This window comes from Aedes albopictus, chromosome 3, assembly GCF_035046485.1.
Source record: "Aedes albopictus strain Foshan chromosome 3, AalbF5, whole genome shotgun sequence".
In the NCBI taxonomy this organism is placed as follows: Eukaryota; Metazoa; Arthropoda; class Insecta; order Diptera; family Culicidae; genus Aedes; species Aedes albopictus.
Window position 1 is genome coordinate 263352280 of NC_085138.1, and position 7745 is coordinate 263360024.

Genomic DNA, 7745 nt, shown 5'->3' on the forward strand with positions numbered 1-7745 from the left:
AAAGGAGACTAGAACGAAACGTAGATTATAAATTATAATTTAGGGGTATTTAGGGTAAAAGGGTATAATGCGCCCCACCGGGGCAAAACGCCCCTCTTCATTTTCTAGCGATTCAAGCGCTTTTCGCATGCGTGATCGATTAGAAATCTCAAGTATTGAAGAATTATTGCCATCAAGCTGATTCGTTAGTGGATTGGTACAGAAAAGCAATGAAAATTTCAAAAAGTCTGAAATCGAGGCTTTTGGCGTAATATTTTACCTCTTGTGAGCTAACTTCATTGTAAACGAAGCTAGTTCTGTTCGCTTGTGTTACTTTGCAACTTTTATGCAGTTAAACCTTTGTTGAAAGACCCTCCTAGGATAAGCATGTGGTGGAATTATCCCCTAGGACAGTTTTATCACGGGGCTGGACGTTTTTCTTTTGATGGGGCGTATTGCCCCATTTGTTTTGAAAAGGCAAATTTTGGAACGTTTTCGAAAAACGTTTCAAAGCTTCCATAGCCGCTTCTCCAAAGGCAAAGTTCACATGCAACACTTCACTAACTTTAGTAACAACGATTTGCAGTGAACAATAGATGGAATAAGGCGCCAGTTTCAGATATATTGCCATTTCTGCTTAGGGGGGGCATATTATACCTGTTTACCCTACACTTCACCAGGTGGGGAAGCGTCGACGTCCGGGTGGATTGTGGCCAAATCATGCATTTGTCTTCAGATTTCTCTACACTGATACGGGAACTAAAGACCACAGTATGGAGTCCTATTCTATCAGGTCTCACCCGGTTGCCAATTCTTTGATGTACAGATATTCAAATAGCTAGGGAAGGTCTGCTATATTAGTGATTATTTCTGCCCACCAAAAGACGTAACCCACGCCGTAGCCGAAATCCGGGTGCTGCTTGGGGTAGTTAGTGTTAAATCTCCTGAGCAACCTTAGCATGATGGTTTAGTGGTAGTGAACAGTATAGTGCGATCTAGGATAGCTCTAGGCATCTGGTATTACATCCTCACATATTTTTTTTTACCGCTCGCTATCGTTATAGATTCTATGGACCTAAAATAGTAAAAGTTTAGTGAGAAATTAATAAAATAACTCAAAATCGATAATAAGTTACGAAACCAAAGTGAAAATTTTTGACGCTTCACAATGTCAACATTAAAAAATTTTCACTCAAACTCCACACAAAGCTTACTTCGATGCAACCATAATAAAATTTATAGTGTCGGCAACAAATGTCATAAGGCATTTATGGCAAGCTAGCGTAAAAAGCTGGATATGCATGCCAAACTGAGCCGAAATCCAAATTTTCATCAATTTTGGAGCCCGGGAACCTATTTAAAAATCAATTTGAATTTTGTATTGGAGCGATTTGTCGAATCACCCCTCGTCGCATTTTGTACTGAGCGGAGCTGTCAAACAGTTGCCCAGCTGTCAAAAGGTGATTTAAAAAAATCTCTTCGAAATTGATTTTAGATACCAAAATAAAGTTCTAAAAATCTGAAAAAAAAACATAGCGGCTCAGAAAAAGGTGCTCTTTCGTTAAAAAATAAAAAATCATTGAATTTTTCTTAATTAAAAAACCCAATTGCCCAGCTGTCAAAAGGTGATTTCAAAAAAATCTTTTTGAAATTGTTTTTAAGTACAGTCAACTTTCGCTCGTTGCACTAAGCTCTTAGCCCAGTTAGTGAAAGACTTTCATTAGGTGGGCTGAGTTTTGAGCTGTCAAATAATCTTTAACAATAGAGATTCAGGGCTACCAACCTTGACAAATCGTGCTTCACGTCAAAAAGTGACGTTTGACTTCGTTTTAACTGGGCTATAGCCCACCTACCGGGCGCCCAGTTAAAACGTAGCCCACCTAAACGTAGCCCAACGACCGAAAGTTGACTGTAGTTTTAAAAATCTGAAAAAAATCATAGTGACTCAGAAAAAGGTGCTCTTTCGTATAAAATCAAAAAATCAATACAGTTTTCAAAATTTAAAAACCCAATACTCCAGAAAGTCATACAGAAATTTTCCCCAGGAAATTGTTTTTTTTTCAATTTTGAAAAAATATAGATTTTTTGATTTTATATGAAGACCATCTTTTCTGAGCCACCATGATTTTTTTTTCAGATTTTTAGAACTTTGCTTTGGTACCTGAAATCAATTTCAAAGAGATTTTTTGAAATCACCTTCTGACAGCTGTGCAACTGCTTGACAGCTTCGCCCACCCGGATAAAAAATGACCATTCATTACATGGTAAATATTATTAGCATATGACTGGTTTTATTGTTCACAATAAAACACATAGTAGGTTTATTGTTACTTTTTACAATAGAAATCAAACCCATATAGTTTGTACAATAAGTGAACATTAGCTTTATTAGTGACCAATTGATTCGATTGTTTTTCAATAGTTCTATAATAATTTAAAGTTACTATCAGTAAAAATTAATTTTAGTTGTTTTTATATAGTTGCAAAAGTGCCTGCAAAGTTCTCATGGACTTTTTATTAAAAAAGAGTTTATTTCTCAATAACACTTGTAAACAATTCGTAACAAATAAATAACAATAAATATTATTGTTGCTTGGATCATGTTTGTATAATCAAATACAAAATCACTTGACATATTTTTTTATAGTTTTCGTTTTAAATTTGAGTACAGTAGATGTTTCGGTTATCGAATGTTATTCGCTAAAACTTCAACGACTGACAGACGTCAATCCGTGTTGGCAGAGGAAGCTCTCAATGAATAACTGAGGAAGTACTTATCCGCGAGCGGTAATGGCGGCGGCGGGCACAAATAACTGATTCGAATTTTGGCGTTTCGTGGGGATCTCAATCGGTTGGCGCCATCAAACGGAAGATGGAGGGGCGAGGAGGAGTATGAAACTGTTTTAACTTTCCCCCAAGAAACGTCAAAATCCGAACCGATTGGACATGCCCGCCGCCGCTATTACCGCTCGCGAATAAGTGGATAGAAAACTAGCCGAAAAGCAGGTTTTAGCCAAGTGAGGACGTTACGACAAGAAAAAGATGAACAATGATTTTTCTAATGTTTTCCAATAAAATAAAGGAATCTAGTAAATAGTAAACTACCATTGATAACAATACAAATACAATTTGTTTAATGGGGTCAATTGAACCGATGTTAAAATAAACATGCAATAATATTTGCTGTTATGTAAACAGATTTCGCCTTTGAAAAACCAGAGAATTCATATTTCTCGCTAACATTTTCCCCAGCATTTACAGATACTAATGGCCACATGAATTGTGAACGATTTATGGTATGGATCATACGACCTGAGGTCTGACTTGTGATATTTGGCAGTTATTTGAAAAGACTGAAGATAGATCTTATCAACAGCTGCCAAGCAATATATACCAGACAGACATCAGAGTGTTTGATTCTTATCCTAAAATGTGCATATCATTCTGGCGGCCGTTAGTGCTCGTAAATGCTGGATATAAATATTAGCGGAAAATATAAATTCTATGGATTTTCAAAAGCGGAAACTGCTTACAAACAACAACAAATATTATTGTATTTTTATTGTAACAACGATTCATTTGACGCCATTCAATTAATTGTATTTGTATTGTAAGAACAATGAAAAAACATTAAGATATATTGTTTTCTTTTGAAAATTGCCCTAAAAATGTCTCATAAAAACACAATACATTCTATTGTTTTTCGCGAAAAAGTGTATGAAAATTTTCTCAAAATTTTATGGTTAAGATACATAACGACCACCATTTTTTATTGTAAAAGTGCCATTTACCATTCGCCGAATGGTATAGAACAATAGGGGTGATGGTGAGTGTGCTGTGTAAATTACAATACGTTTAATGGTGAATATTTTTCGAAACAATGGTGTTGTAACAATAAAATTTATCGTATTTTTATGATATTTTTTATCAGGGCAGTACAGAATACGACGAGGCGTGATTCGACAAATCGATCCCATACAAACTTCAAATTGATTTTTAATAGGTTCCCAGGCATCAGCAATCATGAAAATTTGGATTTTGGCTCAATTTGGCATGCAGATTCAGAATATAGAATTATCTATAGATATTATAAACACCGCTAAAGAAGCCAATTGCTCCCGGAATTTATCCACGAATTATTCCAGGTATTCTTCAAGGATTTTATTCTGGCATTTTTCCAGGGACTCCTCTAAGAATTCCACCAAGAATTTCTCCAGGAGTTGACCCAGGGATTCCTTCGGATTTCTTCAAGGGATTTCTATAGGTATTCCTTCAGAGATTCCTCAGGATCCAGGCATTCTTTCAGGATTTCATTCAGCGACTCCTCCAGGAATACTTTTAAGAATTTCACCAGGAATCACCCCAAGGATTCCTGCAGAAATACCCCAAGAGTTCCTGCAGAAATTCCTTCAGGAATTGGTCCAGGATTTCCTTCACAAATTACTACAGCAATTTCTCCAAGAAATCCTCCTGCCGTAGCAATTCTTTCAAGGATTTCTTCAGGAATCCCCCAGGAAATACTCCAGGAATTCCTGCAGGAATTCCCCCAGGAATTGCTTCCGGAATTTATCCACGAATTATTTGAGGTATTTTTGCAGGCATTCCTCCAGGATTTTATTCAGGCATTTCACCAGGGACTCCTCCAGGAATTCCACCAAGAATTTCTCCAGGAATTCCTTCGAAATTCTTCAAGGAATTTCTATAGGGATTCCTCTAGGGAATCCATCAGGGATACCTCCATGGATTAAAATCCTGGAGGAATATTTTATTCAGAGACTCCTCTAGGAATACCTTTAAGAATCCCACCAGGAATCACCCTGGGAATTCCTGCATAAATTACCCAAGGAATTCCTGCAGAAATTCCTCCAGGAATTCTACAGCAAGTCTTCCAGGGATTCCTTCAGAAATTCTTTCAAGAATATCTTCAGTTATTCCTCCAGGATTATGTTTCCTCCGGGTATTGTTCCAGGGTTTCCTCCAGGGATTTATCCTGGAATTTGTCCTCCATGGATTCCTCCAAGGATTCTTTCGGAGATTCCTCCAGGAATTATTTTTTGGATTTTTCCAGACATTTCCAGCAGGAATTCCTCCAGAAGTTTAGCATGAATTCCTCCTGAAATTTCTCCTTTGGGAATTTTTCTAAAAATTTATCTTGGAATTTCTCCTGAAATTTCTCAAGGAATTCCTCCCAGAATTCCTCTAGAGATTCATCCAGAATTTCATTCAGGGTTCCTTCAGGATGTCTTCCAGGCATACGCGCCAACCTGTGACGTAGTAACCCCACCCCCAGTTTTTCTCCAGGAATTCCTCTTGAAATTCAGCCAGAAATTTGTGCATATTTTCCTCCAGGTATTCCTACAGAGATTCTTCCAATAACTCCCCAGGGATTTTTCCAAGAACTTCTCTAGAAATTTCTCTAAGGATTCCTTCCGGAATTTATCAAGAGGCTTCTTCTAAAGTTTCTCCAGGGATTGCTTCCAGAATTCCTCCAGGGAATCCTCCAGGAATTCATTCAGGGTTTCCTTCAGAATTTCTCTAAGGGTTTACTCCAACAGTTTCTGCAGTAAGTCCTGCAGGGATTCCTCCAGGGTTTCTGCATGTATTCCTGCAGGAATTACTCCAAAAATTTCTTTACAAATTCCTCCAGAAACTCCTTAAGGAATTCCTCCAGGAATTTCTCTAGAAATTTATCCAGAGAATACTCCAAACATTGGTCCAGGAATTCCTTCAGGGATGTGTCCAAGAATTCCTCTTGCGGTTCCAGGGTGCACTTTCAGAAATTCTTCCATGAACTTCTCCAACGATTTCGCCAGGGATTTGTCGAAAAAACTTCCAGGATTTCCTCCAGAGATTACTCTAGGAATTCGTACAAAAATTCCTCCAGAAGTTTGTCTAGGAATTCCTCCCGGGTTTCTTCGGATTATCCAGAAATTTCTCCAAGGATTCCTCCCATATTTGCTCTATGAATTCTACCTGGAATTCATCCACGGATTCTTCCACGTATACTTTCAGAAAATCCTCCAGCGATTCCTACAGGCATACCTGCAGGAATTCCTCTAGGCATTTCAACAGGAACTCCTTCAGGGATTGCTTCAGGTGTTCTTTCCAGGATTGCTCCAGGAATTATCGTAGTGATTCTTTCAGAAATTCATCTCTGAATCTTTTCAAAAGATTCATCAGGGCTCTGTCAGAAGTTTCAGAAATCCGTTCATCATCTTTACCAGGAATTCATCCCATAACTTGAAGGATTTCAAGAGGAATTCCTCAAGCGAATTGTATTGGAATATTTTAAGATAATTTTAGAGGGATACACGAGTCAAGAAATTCTGTAAGAAGTCATCTAGGAATTCTTTTACAATTATCTCCGAGAAATCTTAAAGCAGTTCATTCACCAGATTTATTAAAAAATCCATCCATGAATTCCTTCAAGAACATCCCTGCCGCTCCTGAAAAAAAGTTTCTTCAGAAATTTTTCCAACAATTCTTTCAGGAATATATCTAGTTATTCTATTACAGTCACTGTGACTTACTTTAAACATAACAGTACTCACATGATAGAAGCGCTTTCAGACATTTTTCCAGGATTTTTTTTTCAGGAATTCACCCAGAGAAGACTATTTTGTAATTCTCCCAGGGTTTCCTCCCAAAATTTCTTTAGAAAATGCACTACGAATTTCTCTACGATTCGCCTCACATTATTTTTTTTTAAACTCTCCAGCTATTCGTCAGGGAGTTTCTTCAGGTAAATTCCAGGATTTTTTTTTTTCAATAAATCCATCATTTGAGAGTTCTGTAAAAATACTCCGAAAATAATTCTTCAAGAATTTCTCCAAGGATTACCTTCAGAAATTCTTATAAGGACACCTCGAGGGTTTTCTCCTGTGATCGTTTCAAGGCTTTTACGAGAATACCTTCAAAATTTCTTCCAATGATCCTTCCGGGAATATGTCATTTGACATTTGTATGAGATTATGTTCTGCTATGAGTATATGCAGTAATAGGAGTATATAAAACTGTTTTTGAAGAAATGAAAGAAATTAATAGTGACCGACTAGAAATCATTACACTCGCGTTTACACTTCAGTTAAATGGGCACTTTCCTATTATGTGACATCTTTGTTCTCTACGGGTTCAAGATCTTCTGCAGGAATTCCTTCGCAAAATCTACCCCCATTTTCCCCCATGATACTAAAATTCCACAAGGAAGCACTAAACATTATTTTGCTGTTGGTGGAGCGGACCTGGTGTAATGGTTAGAACACTTGACTATCACGCCGAGGACCTGGGATCGAATCCCACTCACGACAAACTCACAAAATGTGGGTTCTTCCTTCGGAAAGGAAGTAAAGTGTGAGTCCCTAGATGAACTAGCCTAGGGCTACAAATCTCGTTAATAAAGATAAAAAAAATATTTTGCAGTAATATTGCTAGAAAATTCAGAGGGTTTTGGGATACCCATCAAAGAATTCATTTGAAAACTATATTTTGCCTTCATTTCTCGGCGATTTGAAAGAAGTTGTACAAAGCATTGCTACTTATATTATTCTGGTTATATAATATTTCCTAACAAAACTAAAAGACTAAATTACACATACAATTTTAGAAAATGACCTTGTTAATGTGGAGCGGACCTGGTGTGATGGTTAGAACACTTGACTATAACGCCGAGGACCTGTGTGACAAGTTGAGAATAGTCTCCAATAACTATCAATTTTAACACTTATTATGTCAAATTAATGTCCATTAGGTAGATCTATGTTTGTCTT